General features: G+C 41.8%; 1 long non-coding RNA gene across 2 annotated transcripts in view; it reads right to left on the bottom strand.

Annotated features, from left to right (window-relative positions):
• Positions 1-384: 384 nt before the first annotated feature.
• The window catches only part of LOC141276267 (uncharacterized), an 84,714-nt gene continuing 65,228 nt past the window's right edge, over positions 385-19,870 (bottom strand). For both annotated transcript variants that reach the window (XR_012325537.1, XR_012325538.1), the window contains exon 3: positions 385-402. This is a non-coding gene — a long non-coding RNA (uncharacterized lncRNA). The remainder of the gene's footprint in view (positions 403-19,870) is intronic.

Genomic DNA, 19,870 nt, shown 5'->3' with positions numbered 1-19,870 from the left:
CCAAGAAGTCTGTGTGCGAGCACAGGTCACTATCCACACCTCCTTTCCGGGGAGCCTGTGCAGCCCGCCACTGCCAGGGTCCCGGGATCCAGGGACAACTTCCCCAGGAAAACGCACGGGCGCCTCGGGCTGCTGCAATGTCCTGCCGGCCTCTGCCGCCGCAGGCTCGCCCCGCAACCGTACCCCTCCCTCCCCTCGGCCTGAGTGAGCCAGAGCCCCCGAAGCAGCTGCTCCTTTAACCCCGTCCTGTCTGAGCGAAGAACAGACGCCCTCAGGTGACCTACACGCAGAGGCGGGGCCAGATCCAAAGCTGATCCCCGGGAGCTGTACGAACAAAGCAGCCTCAGGAGCAGCGGATTAAATCTCCACAATCAACTTGATGTAGCTGCATCTCTGGAATACCTGAATAGACAACGAATCATCCCAAATTGAGGAGGTGGACTTTGGAAGCAATGATATATATTTTTTCCCCCTTTTCCTCTTTTTGTGAGTGTGTATGTGTATGCTTCTATGTGTGATTTTGTCTGTATAACTTTGCTTTTACCAGTTGTCCTACGGTTCTGCCTGTCCGTTTTTCTTTTCTTTTTTTTAGTATATTTTTAAAACTTGTTATCACTGGTGGATTTGAGTTTTGGTTTGGTTGCTCTCTTCTTTCTTTATTTATTTTTTTTATTACTGAAAAATATTTTTAATACTTATTATTTATTTTAATAATTTTATTATATTTTATTTTATCTTTTTCCTTTTGTTCTTCTTTTTCCTCCCTTTTATTCTGAGCCGTGTGGATGACAGGCTTTTGGTGCTCTAGCCAGGAGTCAGGGCTGTGCCTCTGAGGTGGGAGGGCCAAGTCCAGAACACTGGTCCACAAGGGACCTCCCAGTTCCACTCAACAAACAGCAAGCTACAGTGCTGGACACCCTATGCCAAACAACTAGCAAGACAGGAACACAACCCCACCCATTAGCAGAGAGGCTGCCTAAAATCATAATAAGGCCACAGAAACCCCAAAACACAACACCAGATGTGGACCTGCTCACCAGAAGACAAGATCCAGCCTCATCCACCAGAACACAGGCACTAGTCCCCTCCACCAGGAAGCCTACACAACCCACTGAACCAACCTTAGCCACTGGGGACAGACACCAAAAACAATGGGAACTACGAACCTGCAGCCTGCGAAAAGGAGACCCCAAACACAGTAAGTTAAGCAAAATGAGAAGACAGAAAAACACACAGCAGATGAAGGAGCAAGGTAAAAACCCACCAGACCTAACAAATGGAGAGGAAACAGGCAGTCGACCTGAAAAAGAATTCAGAATAATGATAGTAAAGATGATGCAAAATCTTGGAAATAGAATAGAGAAAATGCAAGAAACATTTAACAAAGACCTAGAAGAACTAAAGAGGAAACAAACAGTGATGACCAACACAATAAATCAAATTTAAAATTCTCTAGAAGGGATCAATAGCAGAATAACTGAGGCAGAAGAACGGATAAGTGACCTGGAAGATCAAATACTGGAAATAAATACTGCAGAGCAGAATAAAGAAAAAAAGATGAAAAGAATTGAGGACAGTCTCAGAGACCTCTGGGCAAGATTAAATGCACCAACGTTCGAATTATAGGGGTTCCAGAAGAAGAAGAGAAAAAGAAAAGGACTGAGAAAATATTTGAAGAAATTATAGTTGAAAACTTCCCTAATATGGGAAAGGAAATAGTTAATCAAGTCCAGGAAGCACAGAGAGTCCCATACAGGATAAATCAGAGGAGAAACATGCCAAGACACATATTAATCAAACTGTCAAAAATTAAATACAAAGAAAAAACATTAAAAGCAGCACGGGAAAAACAACAAATAACATACAAGGGAATCTCCATAAGGTTAATAGCTGATCTTTCAGCAGAAACTCTGCAACCCAGAAGGGAGTGGCAGAACATAGTAAAAGAGATGAAGGGGAAAAACCTACAACCAAGGTTACTCTACCCAGCAAGGATCTCATTCAGATATGATGGAGAAATTAAAACCTTTACAGACAAGCGAAAGCTAAGAGAACTCAGCACCACCAAACCAGCTTTACAAAAAATGCTAAAGGAACTTCTCTAGGTAGGAAACACAAGAGAAGGAAGAGACCTACAATAACAAACCCAAAACAATTAAGAATGGGAATAGGAACATACATATCGATAATTACCTTAAATGTAAATGGATTAAATGCTCCAACCAAAAGCCATAGACTGGCTGAATGGATATAAAAACAAGACCCGTATATATGCTGCCTACAAGAGACCCACTTCAGGGACACATACAGACTGAAAGTGAGGGGATGGAAAAAGATATTCCATGCAAATGGAAATCAAAAGAAAGCTGGAGTAGCAATACGCATATCAGACAAAATAGGCTTTAAAACAAAGATTATTACAAGAGACAAGAAGGACACTACATAATATTCAAGGGATCAGTCCAAGAAGAAGATATAACAATTGTAAATATTTATACACCCAATATAGGAGCAACTCAATACATAAGGCAAATACTAACAGCCATAAAAGGGGAAATCGACACTAACACAATCATGGTAGGGGACTTTAACACCCCACTTTCACCAATGGACAGATCATCCAAAAGGAAAATAAATAAGGAAACACAAGCTTTAAATGATACATTAAACAAGATGGACTTAATTGATATTTATAGGGCATTCCATCCAAAAACAACAGAATACACTTTCTTCTCAAGTGCTCATGGAACATTCTCCAGGATGGATCATATCTTGAGTCAAAAATCAAGCCTTGGTAAATTTAAGAAAATTGAAATCGTATCAAGTATCTTTCTGACCACAATGCTATGACATTAGATATCATTACAGGAAAAATCTGTGAAAAATACAAACAGATGGAGGCTAAACAATACACTATGTAATAACCAAGAGATCACTGAAGAAATCAAAAAATACCTAGGAACAAATGACAATGAAAACACGGGGACCCAAAACCTATGGGTTGCAGCAAGAGCAGTTCTAAGAGGGAAGTTTACAGCTATACAATCCTACGTTCAGAAACAAGAAACATCTCAAATAAACAACCTAACCTTACACCTAAAGCAATTAGAGAAAGAAGAACAAAACAAAAACCCATGGGGCTTCCCTGGTGGCGCAGTGGTTGAGAGTCCTCCTGCTGATGCAGGGGACACGGGTTCGTCCGCGAAGATCCCACATGCCGCGGAGCAGCTAGGCCCATGAGCCATGGCCGCTGAGCCTGCGTGTCCGGAGCCTGTGCTCCGCAATGGGAGAGGCCACAACAGTGAGAGGCCCGCGTACGGCAAAAAAAAAAAAAAAAAAAAAAACCCAAAAAACAAACAAAAAAAACCCCCAAACTTAGTAGAAAGAAAGAAATCATAAAGATCACATCGGAAATAAATAAAAAAGAAATGAAGGAAACGATAGCAAAGATCAATAAAACTAAAAGCTGGTTCTTTGAGAAGATAAACAAAATTGAGAAACCATTAGCCAGACTCCAGAAGAAAAAAAGAGGAGAAGACTCAAATCAATAGAATTAGAAATGAAAAAGGAGAAGAAACAACTGACAATGCTGAAATACAAAGGATCATGAGAGATTACTACAGGCAACTATATGCAAATAAAATGGACAACTTGGAAGAAATGGACAAATTCTTTGAAATGCACAACCTTCTGAGACTGAACCAGGAAAAAACAGAATATATGAACAGACCAATCACAAGCACTGTAATTGAAACTGTGATTGAAAATCTTCTAACAGGGCTTCCCTGGTGGCGCACTGGTTGAGAGTCTGCCTGCCAATGCAGGGGACACGGGTTCGTGCCCCGGTTCAGGAAGATCCCACATGCCGCGGAGCGGCTAGGCCCATGAGCCATGGCTGCTGAGCCTGCGCGTCCGGAGCCTGTGCTCCGCAACGGGAGAGGCCACAACAGTGAGAGGCCCACGTACCGCAAAAAAAAAAAAAAAAGAACTTCAAACAAACAAAACCCCAGGACCAGATGGCTTCACAGGTGAATTCTATCAAACATTTAGAGAAGAGCTAACACCTGTCCTTCTCAAACTCTTCCATAATATAGCAGAGGGAGGAACACTCCCAAACTCATTCTACAAGGTCATCATCACCGTGATACCAAAACCAGACAAAGATGTGACAAAGAAAGAAAACTACAGGCCAATATTACTGATGAACATAGATGCAAAAATCCTCAACAAAATACTAGCAAACAGAATACCACAGCACATTAAAAGGATCATACACCATGATCAGGTGGGGTTTATGCCAGGAATGCAAGGATTCTTCAATATCCGCAAGTCAATCAATGTGATACACCACATCAACAAATTGAAGGAGAAAAACCATATGATCATCTCAATAAATGCAGAGAAACCTTTTGACAAAATTCAACACCCATTTATGATAAAAAACCCTGCAGAAAGCAGGCATAGAGGGAACTTTCCTCAACATAATAAAGGCCATATATGACAAACCTACAGCCAACATCATCCTCAATGTTGAAAAACTGAAACCATTTCCATTAAGATCAGGAAAAAGACAAGGTTGCCCACTCTCACCACTATTATTCAACATAGTTTTGGAAGTTTTAGCCACAGCAATCAGAGAAGAAAAAGAAATAAAAGGAATCCAAATTGGAAAAGAAGTGAAGCTGTCACTGTTTGCAGATGACATGATATTATGCATAGAGAATCCTAAAGATGCTACCAGAAAACTACTAGAGCTAATCAATGAATTTGGTAAAGTAGCAGGATACAAAATTAATGCACAGAAATCTCTTGCATTCCTATACACTAATGATGGAAAATCTGAAAGTGAAATTAAGAAAACATTCCCATTTACCATTGCAACAAATAGAATAAAATACCTAGAAATAAACCTACCTAAGGAGGTAAAAGACCTGTACTCAGAAAACTGTAAGACTCTGATGAAAGAAATCAAAGATGACACAAACAGATGGAGAGATATACCACATTCTTGGATTGGAAGAATCAACATTGTGATAATGATTCTACTACCCAAAGCAATCTACAGGTTCAATGCAATCCCTATCAAACTACCACTGGCATTTTTCACAGAACTAGGACAAAAAATTTCACAATTTGTATGGAAACACAAAAGACCCCGAATAGCCAAAGCAATCTTGGGAACGAAAAACGGAGCTGGAGGAATCAGGCTCCCTGACTTCAGACTATACTACAAAGCTACAGTAATCAAGACAGTATGGTACTGGCACAAAAACAGAAATGTAGATCAATGGAACAGGATAGAAAGCCCAGAGATAAACCCATGCACATATGGTCACCTTATCTTTGATAAAGGAGGCAAGAATATACAATGGAGAAAAGACAGCCTCTTCAATAAGTAGTGCTGGGAAAACTGGACAGCTATGGAACAGAATGAAATTAGAACACTTCATAACACCATACACAAAAATAAACGCAAAATGGATTAAAGACCTAAATGTAAGGCCAGACACCATCAAACTCTTAGAGGAAAACACAAGCAGAACACTCTATGACATAAATCACAGCAAGATCCTTTCTCACCCACCTCCTAGAGAAATGGAAATAAAAACAAAAATAAACAAATGGGACCTAATGAAACTTAAAGCTTTTGCACAGCAAAGGAAACCATAAACAAGACGAAAAGACAACAGTCGAATGGGAGAAAATATTTGCAAATGAAGCAACTGACAAAGGATTAATCTCCAAAATTTACAAGCAGCTCATGCATCTCAATATCAAAAAAACAAACAACCCAATCCAAAAATGGGCAGAAGACCTAAGTAAACATTTCTCCAAAGAAGATATACAGATTGCCAACAAACACATGAAAGAACGCTCAACATCATTAATCATTAGAGAAATGCAAGTCAAAAGTACAATGTGATATCATCTCACACCTGGCAGAATGGCCATCATCAAAAACTCTAGAAACAATAAATGCTGAAGAGGGTGTGGGAAAAGGGAACCCTCTTGCACTGTTGGTGGGAATGTAAATGGATACAGCCACTATGGAAAACAGCATGGAGATTCCTTAAAAACCTGAAAATAGAACTACTATACGACCCAGCAATCCCACTACTGGGCATATACCCTGAGAAAGCCATAATTCAAAAAGAGTCATGTAACACAATGTTCATTGCAGCTCTATTTACAATAGCCAGGACATGGAAGCAACCTAAGTGTCCATCAACAGATGAATGGATAAAGAAGATGTGGCACATATATACAATGGAATATTACTCAGCCATAAAAACAAACTAAATTGAGTTACTTGTAGTGAGGTGGATGGACCTAGAATCTGTCATACAGAGTGAAGTAAGTCAGAAAGAGAAAAACAAATACCGTATGCTAACACATATATATGGAATCTAAAACAAACAAAGAAAAATGGTCAGAAGAACCTAGGGGCAAGACGGGAATAAAGATGCAGACCTACTAGGGAATGGGCTTGAGGATATGGGGAGGGGGAAGGGTAAGCTGGGACGAAATGAGAGAGTAGCATTGACATATATACACTACCAAATGTAAAATAGATAGCTAGTGGGAAGCAGCCACATAGCACAGGGAGATCAGCTTTGTGACCACCTAGAGAGGTGGGATAGGGAGGGTGGGAGGGAGGGAGACACAAGAGGGAAGAGATATGGGGATATATGTATATGTATAACTGATTCACTTTGTTATAAAGCAGAAACTAACACACCATTGTAAAGCAATTATACTCCAATAAAGATGTTAAAAAAAAAACAGAAAAAACAAACAAACAACAAAGGATGTAAAATGCAAGATGGAAGGAGCCTGGAGCCCTCAATCAGTGTGGAATGGATCCGCTTGCCGTCCAGGACTACTGAATTATTACATTAGTGAGAAAAAGAACTTTTTTAATGTGAAACACTAACATTATAGGGTTTGTTTGTTACATCATCTAGTGCTTCCCTAACTAAGACGAGTATCAGATGGACTCTGCAGGGATCTCCTTATCTTTTTGCCCCTATGTTCCTCTAACCAACCTGTATGCTGGGAAGAAGTGAAGGAGTTAGGGTAGGAGGATGGGAAGTTACAAATTCATGCCTTAAAGGACAGGGAAGGGGGTTACAGAAAGGGTCAATCACAGTGCCCCATCCCATTCACAAACAATCCCATCTTGGTAATTGTGACAGACACATACATTTAGTAATAAAGGCTTGGTGATTAGGATATGTACCGACACACACATTGCACCCACCTTCATAACACCCCAGCCACAGTTATCAGTTGAGAGTCACTACCCTAACATCACCCCTTCTGGTTCAACCCTCTATCCATCTTTGAAACCCATCTGACCCTCATGCAGAGGATATATAAAAAGGACCAGACCAACACTTCAGCCGTTCCACATTAGATTAACTTGGTTACTGTGTTTCCTAGGGATATCATAACAAATTACCACAAACTGGATGGCTTAAAACATTATTCTCTTCTACTGTTCTGGAGGCTAGAAGTCTGAAATCAAAGTGTGTTGGTGCCCCCTGAGGACTATAAGGGAGAATTTGTTCCATGTCTCTCCCCTAGCTTCTGGGGCTTGCCGGCATTCCTTGGTGTTCCTTAGTGAGGAAGCATGTGACTATAATCTCTTCAAATATTTTCTCAGACTGTTTTTTTTTCTCTTCTCCTTCTGGGACCCCTATAATGCGTTCTCTTCTCCTTCTGGGACCCCTATAGTGCGAATGTTGGTGCATTTAATGTTGTCCCAGAGTTCTCTTAGGCTGTCTTTATTTCTTTTCATTCTTTTTTCTTTATTCTGTTCTGTGGCTGTGAATTCCACCGTTCTGTCTTCCATGTCACTTATCCATTCTTCTGCTTCAGTTATTCTGCTTCTGATTCCTTCTAGTGTATGTCTCATTTCAGTTATTGTATTGTTTATCTCGTTTGTTTGTTCTTTAATTCTTCTAGATGTTTGTTCTTTAATTCTTCTAGGTCTTTGTTAAACATTTCTTGCATCTTCTCGATCTTTGCCTCCATTCTTTTTGTGAGGTCCTGGATCATCTTTACTATCATTATTCTGAATTCTTTTTCTGGAAGGTTGCCTAGCTCCACTTCATTTAATGAATTATTTTTCTGGGGTTTCATCTTGTTCCTTCATCTGGTATGTAGCCCTCTGCCTTTTCATTTTGTCTGTCATTTTGTCTGTAAATGTGGTTTTCTTTCCACAGGCTGCAGGATTGTAGCTCTTCTTGCTTCTGCTGTCTGCCCTCTGGTGGATGAGGCTATCTAAGAGGCTTGTGCAAGCTTCCTGATGGGAGGCCAAGACTTTTTTAAAGCACGGACGTCCTTTAGAGATCATCTTCAATTCCTTTTATCTTATAAATGAAGGATCGAATTCCATTTGCCTATTATAACCCAGTGAGTTAGAGAGAGACAGAGACAAAGAATGAAATAATGAAATCCCTGCAGTCACTTTCTGGCCAGGTCGCTGACCAGGAACCAGAGGCAGGTGGAATTACTGGTCAACCCTATTGTCTTCCAAAGCTTTAAGCTGCAGGCTCTGAATGGGAAGAGCTGACCTTGCTACAGGAGCCATTACACCCTCAAGGTTTCCCAGGACTCTGAGAGATTCCTAGCTTGGTCCCAGTTTGGAACACCCAGGCCTAACTTCAGGATGTAGAAGGCTGACTCTTCCCCATCACTCACTGGCAGGTGCCTTTGGTTGGCAGCACCTGGTTTGGGTGGATTCACCTCCCATCGCCCAACAGCATTGAGAGCAACACCTGAGCTAAACCAATCTCAGCCCCCATCGCAGCAGATCCCACTGAGAACTCTGTCATGCTTTTCAAGATGTACTTAAAGCAGAAGCATCACCCAGACTGGGGCAACAGGAGGCTCTCAGAGGCCGGGCTGTAATCAGACCCTGTTCATTAGTGAGCCCAACCCTTAGGACAATCAGAGTGAGAAATGTTCACGCTGGTGTTGCCTGTGGTGTTTAATCAATCAACACAACAAGCTTGTTAGACTGGCCATCGCAGCAGGGCCCCCAGCTGCCTGCCAAACCGTCCCTGCAAAGGGCTTCTGAAAAAGAAACAAGGAGCAAAAGAAATCAAAATCCGACAAGCTGTATCTGTGTGATGGGAGGTGGCCCCCGTGGGACTGAGGGTAGCTTTTCACAGGGACAACGACGTGGAGCTGGGCCAAGGCTGGCTCAGAAGGTCCCTAAGGCAGCCTGTCCTCTGCTCTTTAAAGAGGTGTGACATTCGAGCATGTTTGGCCTTGTGGGGTGGAGCAGGTAGCACATCTGAAGAAGGGCTTCTCTCTGCCTCCGTGTGTCCTGCTTCAGTCTCCCTGAATCTTGCATTCTGTCCTCCCTGGAGGGGCTGGATGCTCCCCGCTGCCAGATCCTCTCCCTTAGCTGCGACTTCCCCACAACCTCAGCATCACTGAGGGCGTTTGTGTTTGATGATCTTCAGTTTCTAGGAGGCACCGTTTTACATGGGTCACTCTCCAGCTCTGCACCAGGCTGACTTCATTTTTAATGAGCTTCATTTCAGGAGGTTTTGTCAAGCAGCACGCTCCGACCTGAGGATGGACTAAAAGGGATCTTCAAGAGCACTGAGTCCAGGGACTTCCCTGGTGGTGCAGTGGTTAAGAATCTGCCTGCCAATGCAGGGGACACGGGTTCCAGCCCTGGTCCCAGAAGATCCCACGTGCCGTGGAGCAACTAAGCCTGTCTGCCACAACTACTGAGCCTGTGCTCTAGAGCCCGTGAGGCACAACTACTGAACCTGCGTGCCACATCTACTGAAGCCCATGCACCTAGAGCCCATGCTCTGCAACAAGAGAAGCCACCGCTTGCTGCAACTAGAGAAAGCCCGCATGCAGCAACGAAGACCCAACGCAGCCAAAAATATAAATAAATAAATCTATTTATTTAAAAAAAAAAAGAGTACTGAGTCCAGGCTTACCATTTTTCAGAAGAGAAAACTAGGGCATTACAATAAAGTCTTAAATATATCACATCGACCAGATATATGATGCTGTATAGTAAACTATTAAAAACGATAACATTTGAAACTTTAAGAGTAGAAATCATAAAAGTTCTATAGAAGTTGGTAGTGGCTAAAGCCACCTTACAACTCTTAGCTGTAAAAAAAAAAAGGTGATGTGCGAGTTTGCTAGGGCCCCATAACAAAGTATTATAATCAGGGTGGCTTAAACGGATGGAAACGTATTCTCTCTCAGTTCTGGAGGCTAGAAGTTGGAAGTCAAGGTGTCAGCAGGGTTAGCTCCTTCCGAGGGCTCTGAGGGAGAATTAGTTCCATGCCTCTCTCCCAGCTTCTGGTGATGGGGGCCACCCCTGGCGTTCCTTGATCTATAGAAGCATCATTCAAATCTCTGCCTCCATGTCACATGGCTTCCCCTGCGTCTCTTCACATCATCTCCCCTGTGCACATCTCTTCTTCTCTCCTCTAAGGATCCCAGTCATATCGATTTAGGGTCCTCCCTAATCAAATATGACCTCATCTTAACTTGATCACATCTGCAAAGACCCTATTTCAAAATAAGGTCACGTACATGGGTGTCAAGACCTAGGACTTCAACATATCTTTGGAGGACACAATTCTACCCCTAACAAGCAGTGATATCTTTCCCATCTTCTCACTCTTGAGGACAATAGATGGTAAAGGGCATTGGAAAGCATACAGTTTGTATACACACGTTTAAACTTTGAAAGCAAACTGTGTGTTTCTCAAAACCCTTTCACATCTATTTCGCTTAAACATAGGGATGTAAAACATATATCCTGAGCCCCATGTCACTTCCTCCCAATGCATTATGAGTATAATCCCGTTGCTTCTTCAGAAACCCAATCTGTGTGTATGTAATGACTAGTAATGACTAGGGAGCAGCATTCCTTAGGCAAGTTTGATTTCACATTCACCCAAGCTTTCAATAAAGACAACTGATGTCCACCCCACCAGTGGATGGCCATCTTTAGTGACAGTGAGATCCTCTTGGGCGTGTGTGTGTGTGTGTGTGTGTGTGTGTGTGTGTGTGTGTCTATTATGAAGGATTGGAGAGGAAGGAGATTGGAAACAAACTTAGCTTCTTTTAAGGAATTTAAAAGATAGGAGAAGTCTTACATCTGTATCCTTGAAACTTTCCTTTCTGATCCTCAACTGCCTCATTTGCCACTTCTCTTCAGCCTCACAGTGACTCCTCATGGCTTTGATGATGAGACGGCTGGGATGCAGGGGCCACCGCACCTGCTCAGGATTACCCAAATAGTGACTGGCAACCACCAGGGCTCGGTAGGGTGTAGAACTTTCATTTTTCAGATTCAGAGCTTTCTTTGACATGCTTCAGCTCTAGAGAACTGAGATTCTCAGAAATATAATTGGAAAGGTAGAGTCTAGATGGTCTCTAGGTTTGGAGTTGAAGTAAGAATGTCAAAGTCTAAGGAGAAAAAATTCAAAGATGGATCCTGTGAGGTTTGCAACGAGTCTAGTGACCCTCAACGAGTTCTGGCTTTCACTTATATCCTTACTGACCATTAAATGAAACTTTTCTTAGGACGAATCATGTTTTGAGTTCAACTCATTATAGTTTCCTCAGCGTGAACCAATGTCTGAAGCACCGGGTCTGACTGAAAGATGAGGAGGCTGTTTGGTCTCTTTCAGTTCATGTGTAATTAAATATTTATGGGGTGGCTAGCATCACTCTCCCCTAAGCACTGTGGAGGTTACATAAGAAGCTCATGTCCCTGCTTCTTCCCTCAAGGACTTTAGACTATCATGGCAAGACCTTACTTATATCTGAAACAAAGAATTTTAAATGATAGCATAACATGCAGTGCTAAATAAAATATAATCAAGGCCTACAATGTGCAGCAGAAGCCACAGGCAGTCCACACAAGGAGGGATGGATATTGTGTGGGGCTACAGGGAAGACCCTCCATGGAGTCAGTCCTGTCCACCCTGACTCGGCCTGACTACCGTTTCCGAAACCTTCAACTTGCAGCTCCAGAACAATTCCAACCGTTATTCCAGTTTTTCCTCAACGTTTTAACCACAACACACAGTAAGGAAAATACTCAGTACTCATAAAAACATCAAGAAACAGTGCTACTCTGGATTTGTTCCTTCTGTTCTTCTGGACCACAATCCACCGTTCTCCAGCTGATGCATATGGACTGGATCCATAGACGACTCCTTTGCTCTCTGCCCAAAGGTGGGGTTGGCCAATGAGAGGCACCAGCAGGAGATGAGGATGGCAGGAGGGGAGTAGACTGGGCATTTTTTATACTGGCTCTCTCTCGCCAGCTTGCTGTGGGATGCCTGCCTGCCTCCTTGGAAGATCACGGCTCCTGTCAGGCAGCCCTCTGCTTATGGTGTTCTGGAAGCTCTCTTTCTCTTTACCTCTTCAGGCCTCAGAATGGTAAGGTCTCCCTGCTAACATGAGGCCCAGATGCTGTACCACCTCTTGCTGCTACTTATTAAACTCTCCTCAAGTTTAAACTAACTCCAGTTATTCAGTTTGAGTGTCATCTGTTTCCTGAAGGTATCTCACTGATACAGATCCTTACCCTGACCAGGTGTGATGCAATCTGGTGTCCTTGATTCTATTGTTAAAAACAAACAGATATATGTATATGTATAGCTGATTCACTTTGTTATACAGCAAAAACTAACACACCATTGTAAGACAATTATACTCCAATAAAGATGTTAAAAAACACACACACAAAAAAACTACTGTCTCTCACTTAATTGATTTCACAATCAACTAGTGGGTAGTGACCTATAGTTTGGGGAATAAAACTTGTTTTCATCAAAAATAACTGAACTTGTGGTTGTCACATAAACCATATTCCCATCAGTGGGATGTTTGGAATTAGTCTTATGGCCTAGATGAGCCCCTGGCCAACCAGGCATTCATTGATCTGCAGCCTCTCCTTTACAACTGGTCCCCTTTTGAAGGTCTCATCCTTACAACTGGGCCCCTTTCAGTCCTGGTTACCAGTTTTACCTAGTCCCTAATGGGCCTGTAACCTGGCCTGAGTCTGAGCCCCGTGGCTTGGTGGATCAGTTTCCTAGGGTTTCTGTAACAAATTACCACAAACTGGGTGACGGAAAACAACATAAATTCATTCTCTCACAGTTCCGGAAGCCAGAAATCTGAAATCAAGGTGTCAGCAAGGCCACACTTCCTTCAGAGGCTCTGGGAGAGATTCTGTTGGCTCCTCCAGCTTCTGGTAGCTGTAGGCATGCATCACTGGGCCTGTGGCTTCATCCGTCCAATCTCTGCCTGTCTTCACACAGCTTCCTCCTCTCTGTGTCTTTTCCTCTCTGTGTCTCTTGTAAGGACACTTCTCATTGGATTTAGGGCCTACCTGGATAATCCAGGGTGACCTTATCTCAAGATCCTTAACTAATTACATCTACAAAGGACCTTTTTCCAAATAAGGCTTTTTTTTTTTTTTTTTTTTTTTTTACTTTCCTAGGGTCTGTGGCTTAGAACATAGACACAGACATATCTTTTGGATCCACCATTCAACCCACAACATTTGGTACTTTGACATAACCACTAGTTCTTGAAAGCTCTCATGCAGTGCTTTATGCCTGTATATTCAACTTGGATGGACCCTGGAAACTAAGACAGTGGCAGCCACCTCTCTAGAAGAACCACCACAGTTCAGAGATGACTGGCCATGACCCCACCAAACAGATCGGTACGTGCAGATGGCAATGCCAGGAAGATCAAGCTTTAAGCTATTCTACTTTGGATGCTGGTCACATTGTTTGACAGCTAACTATCTAGGTGGGTCCATGACTCTGCTCTGGTAATACCCAAAGTCCTTGCTGAGATTACAATCTAGTGATAGAAGCTAGACAATAAACCATTGTTCAAGTGTTTCCCCACTTTTTCTATTAGATAATGTGTATTTTTATTATTAATCCAAAGGAGTTTTAAAATAGATTCTAGATATAAACTTTCATTTGTTAGATATGTTATGAAACTATTCTCCCCCCCCCCCCCCCGTGGTTAGCCTTTTGTCTCTCATTATTTGTCTTTTGGTGAGCAAAATGTCTTAATTTTAATGTCACCAGATATATCAATTCTTTATTTATCCTGAGGTCTTAAAGATTGTTCACCTATGTTACCTTCTAAAAGCTTTTATGTTTTGCCATTCACACATAGGTTTATATACGCCTGGAATTGTTTTTTATATGTAGTTTGAGAAAAGGTCCTATTTCATTTTTGTCTATATGACCCTCCACTTACCATGACTTATTTTAAAAAATGTTCTTTTCCTGGTAGTCTATGGTTTCCTTTGTCACAACTCAAGTCCATACATATGTCAATGAATATCTGGGTCATCTCTTCTGTTGCATTGGTTGATTCTTTAATCCTTTTGCCAATACTACACTAACCTTGATTCCTATAAATTTACAAATCTTAACAGTGAGTAGGCCAATTTTTTTTTTTTCTTCAAGAGTGTCTCTTCTCAGTCTTTTAATTTTAGAACAAATTTTAGAATAAGCTTGTCAGGTTCTGGAAAATACTTTGCTGATATTGTCATTCAGATTGCATTGAATCTATATATCCATTTAGAAGAACTGACATCTTTGATATATATATCTCCCCTAATGAATGTATAGATCTATAGATCTGTAGTGAATTTCTGTAAATATTCTATGTGGAATTTTAAAATACTATACATTCTACTGTTGTTGGGTGCGGTGTTCTATACATGGGAATTAAGTAGTTTTGTTAGTTGTGCAGTTCAAATCATTTATATTATTAATGAGTTTTGTCTGTTTCTTCTATCAGTTACTGAGAGAGAGATTTTATCATTTTCCATTATGACTGCAGATTTGTTTGTTTCTCTTAGTAGTTCTATCAGATAGAGAGAGAGAGAGAAAGGAGGTGGAGGTGTGTTATTAAGAGCATACAAATTAAAAGTAAAGATAAGGCCAAAAATTCAGCAAGGAAATGGAGACTAAAAATGGAACAATAGATTTGAAAAGAGAAAAAAAAACCTAGAAATTCTAGTATTGAAAAATAAAGCAACAACAAAAATTCCTTTAATGGATGGCTTTAATCCCAAATTAGACACAACTAAAGAATTACTGAACTGAAAATTAGGTTAAAAGAATCTATCAAGATTAAAAATGGACAGACAAAAGGATGGAAAAAGCACAAGAGTAAGTAAGAGACATAGAAGATGTAGTGAGAATATGTAACACATAATTAATTGCTATGTCTCAAAGAGAAACAAAAGCAGTATTTGAGGTATTTCCAGAACTGATTAATTTAAGAAGCGTAGGGGGGCTTAAATAGTCCAGGCCCATCTTAATCCAATTTCAAGACTTGAGGTTTTTGGTCTACCCAGAGGACTGGAAGTCAAGCTGGGAGAGCTCTTTTATTTCTGATTAGCTCTCCTTCCCAGGGTGAAATCCTTCACAGATGCTAGATTCCTACTGTTTTTCTCTCTAGTCCCAAAAGGCTATGAAAGTACAGCTCAGAAACTCAGAAAATGTATAAACTAGTAACCAATAGGAAAACAGGAACCACTCTACATCTTTCTAGCAGGGAGAAATTTAGTTGTTTATCACCAGAGAATTGGTTGTAAAATGTCAGAAGAATCAGAGGAACAAAAGGAAAAGAGTAAGTCACCCAGAGATCAGGAATCTGCTTCATGCCCCAGTTTGGAACCCACTAACCCACGTGATTGCCGCTGCTCCTGCCATTGCTGTGAAACTCACTCACTGCATCTAATCAGAAGCTAAGGAGTTAACCCCATTGATGTTGCAGAAACCAACACCAAAGCCGGGGCCTGCAGTCACTGTCAGAAGTGGGAAATAGCTTCTTCCTCTACAAGCCCATCAGCTTAAGACCACCAGGGGCACACCCATAGTTCTATAAAGTCAGATTTATTTGCCATTGCAACAAGAGAAACACCAGAGGAACCACGGGACATCTCACCAAACAACAGAAATGACAGAGTTACAGAATTTGGGGGAATGGTGGAGTTTAGGTGAACTTTAAAAGAAGCGGTACTTAGACAGCCTCAAAGCAAAATAGGGCTGCAAGTAAGGGATAATCTTCAGGTCTAGACTGCAAAGTGGATTCAGGGTTCTGCTTCCTTAGAAACTAAAAAAGCTTAGATAGATATGGAATGTTGTGTCTAGCAACGAATTATCTGACACTCCACAAATGGATTGAAACTCGAGGTTCCTTCTCTGTATCACAGTGGCTCAGATCCTTTGGGTAAAAGTGAGATGTTTCATTCTTACTGATATAATTTCAAATAACAAAAGATTTTTCACAGGTAAGAAAGCAGGAGTCACTTAAAGAAAAAAGTCATCTAGAGTCTGTCATACAGAGTGAAGTAAGTCATAAAGAGAAAAACCAATACCGTATGCTAACACGTATATATGGAATCTACAAAAGAAAAAACAATGGTTCTGAAGAACCTATGGTCAGGACAGGAATAAAGATGCAGATGTAGAGAATGGAGTTGAGAACACGGGAGGGGGAATGGGAAGCTGGGATGAAGTGAGAGAGTGGCATGGACATATATACACTACCAAATGTAAAACAGATAGCTAGTGGGAAGCAGAAGCATAGCACAGGGAGATCAGCTCAGTGCTTTATGACCACCTAGAGGGGTGGGATAGGGAGGGTGGGAGGGAGATGCAAGAGGGAGGGGATATGGGGATATATACATATGTATAGCTGATTCACTTTGTTATACAGCAGAAACTAACACACCATTGTAAAGCAATTATACTCCAATAAAGATGTTAAAAAAAAAAGAAAAAAGTCATTATAACACTTTACAAGGGCAGCATGTCCTTGGAGAAATATCGTTTCCTGCTAACTTTGCAGTTGGCTTTATCTGTGGTTGTCATGTCCACCTGATGAATGGCAGGACAGATTTTACTTTCTCAGTAGGCATTAATTTTTAGATTCTTATTCCTTTCTTCTACTTTCAGTTTTCAACTAGTGTTTCACATTGCCAGAACCTAACTGGAAGGCAGCTGGCAGGGAAGTCTAGGATGTGTCATTTACAGGCTTTGTGCCCCTTGAAATGAACTTGAGAACCAAAAGGAACATCAATCCCCAGAACATGTTTCTTCAAGTTCGGCAAATGCCCTCAAGAAAAAAAGCGTTCTTGAAAAACGATCTCATCTTTCTAGTTTCCCATTTCTACCAAGATTTTAGTTGGTAGCTCCTACTATCTTTTTCATTCTTTGACACTTCAAAGAAAATGATTTTTAGATTTGTCCCAGCTATCGTAGTTGCTTGAACAGAATGGTTATTTCGGTGAAATTATCCAATTTACCATTACCCACCTCGTCCACTTTCGAATTGATCTTTCACATTTCTGTCAAAATAATCTACCTAAACTCAGCTCTGATCATGTCAAGAGACAGACCCCCCACAAGCAAATGAGAAATAATCCCAGCCAGTTTGTGGGCAAGAACATTTTGCTCATGATGCTGGCCTGGAGAAGGGCATGTGAGCTCAGGACATGGGCATTTTTATTAGATCACACTTATCAATGTCCTTACATTCAGTGCAACCTCCAAATATATTTTTCCAAGCAATGAATCATTTCAGTAAAATTGAAGCCACATGCTTTTAATTCACAGACAACTGACGTGTTAACAAATTTTATGGTGAGAACCAGCTGATGGCCTTGAACCTTTCAAACCTTGCAGGAAGGCTTGTTTCTCCAGTTATTTTCCTTAGAAACATGAAGTTTATTATGCCAAGAAAAAAATCACGCACGATAACCGCAAACCCTACGTGGTTTCAAACTGCCAAGCCCGGGCTTCCCTGGTGGCGCAGTGGTTGAGAGTCCACCTGCCGATGCAGGGGACGCGGGTTCGTGCCCCGGTCTGGGAAGATCCCACATGCCACGGAGCGGTTGGGCCCCTGAGCCATGGCTGCTGAGCCTGCGCGTCCAGAGCCTGTGCTCCACAATGGGAGAGGCCACAACAGTGAGAGCCCCGCGTACCGCAAAAAACAAAACAAAACAAAAAAAACTGCCAAGCCCTAGAGGGGCCTAGGTGTCTGTGGGAAGGGGCAGGGTGTTGTAGCCTAAGATAGCCCATGGCTCTCCCTTTACTGGATTGGAATTCTCCACTGTCTTTGACTTTTAGTTCTCACCTCCAGATCAGTGACATCAACTTTTTCATCCAATAGATTTCACAGTTACAAAGGGCTTTCTCATCCATTACCACACCAGATCCTCAGTAAAACCAAATGAAGTCGGCACCTCCAGCTAGCATTTTTATTCCTGTTTGAGGGGAAGATGAGACTTAGAGAAGTTAGCTGTCTTCCCAAAGGTTCAGGGTGTGACAGCCAGCCTCCAAGCTGACCCGATTGGTCCCCGGACCAATCATATTGTATCAGGATTAGGCTGTGTGAGCAATAGAAGTCAGCAGAAATAATGGTATGTCATTTGTAAGACTAGATGATAAAAAGTCTATGGCTTCAGTCTTCAGGATCCTCTCTCTCCATCTCCCTCTCTCACCACTCAAGTTGTATCAGGAGGATTCTCAGGCCACCTCTGAGAGGCCCACATGGTTAGGAACTGAAGTCTCCAGCCAAAAGCCAGCAAGGAACTGAGACCTGTGAAAAACCATGTGAATGAGCTTGGAAGTGGATCCTTCAGCCCCAGTCAAGCCTTCAGATAACTGTAGTCCTGGCCAATAGTTTAACTGCAACCTCATTACAGACCCTGAACCAAAACCACTCAGCTAAGCCATTCCTGGATTCTTTACTCTCAGTAACTGGGCCATAATAAATGTTCATTGTGTTAAGCTGCGAAGTTTTAGGGTAATCTGTTACACAGCAATGGATAACTGATACACAGGGCTACAAACGTTCCACAGTGATACTGTATCCGTCTCTATCATCCCCAAGGTGCCCTCATATTGTCCAGGGTTCTTCTAGTACTTTGCCGTCATTGACTCTGCTCTTTCCAATGACTATGTCTGCTGGGGCAGGCAAATAGGTCAATGTTAAAGAGAAATAGCAGAGATCATTAGTGTCTCTCCTCCAATCTCACCAATGGATTTGGTGGGAATTTTGCTTATATGTCAGGCAGCTAAAGGAAAAGATGAGAGTGGTGCTGATGCTGCATTTCTTAAAAGAGCTGGGTCAGAGACACAGAAGAGAGACATGCAATGAGGTTACTGGCTGCCCACTTTAAAATACAATTCATATGCATCTTAAGAGAAAACTATGAAGGAAAGTTTATCAATTTTCCCATAAAAACATGAGGTCAGGGCTTCCCTGGTGGCTCAGTGGTTAGGAATCCACCTGCCAATGCAGGGGACACGGGTTTGAGCCCTGGTCCGGGAGGATCCCACATGCCATGGAGCAACTAAACCCGTGCACCACAACTACTAAGCCTAAGCTCTAGAGCCCGCGAGCCACAACTACTGAAGCCCATGTGCCTAGAGCCTGTGCTCTGCAACAAGAGAGGCCACCGCAATGAGAAGCCCGCCCACTGCAGCAAAGAGTAGCCCCCTCTCATTGCAACTAGAGAAAGCCCATGCACAGCAATGAAGACCCAATGCAGCCAAAAATAAATAAATAAAATACAAAACAAAACAAAACAAGAAAACATGAGGTCAGTCTGTTAATAAGAGAAAAATATTGCAGCCTCAAGAAGAGCAATTGTGCTGAGCCGGCTGAATTGCCTACAGAATGCCCTTGTCACATACATCCTCCCTATAATGTACCCACTTGGTAATGTGGTGCTTGAAACAATCAAAATTATTTTGTGGTACAATGTATTATATTTCCAGTTATGGAAGAAAACATCTTCACTGGTCCTATC

This window comes from Tursiops truncatus, chromosome 13 (genome assembly GCF_011762595.2).
Source record: "Tursiops truncatus isolate mTurTru1 chromosome 13, mTurTru1.mat.Y, whole genome shotgun sequence".
Lineage (NCBI taxonomy): Eukaryota > Metazoa > Chordata > Mammalia > Artiodactyla > Delphinidae > Tursiops > Tursiops truncatus.
This window is presented reverse-complemented; position numbering and strand designations above follow the sequence as displayed.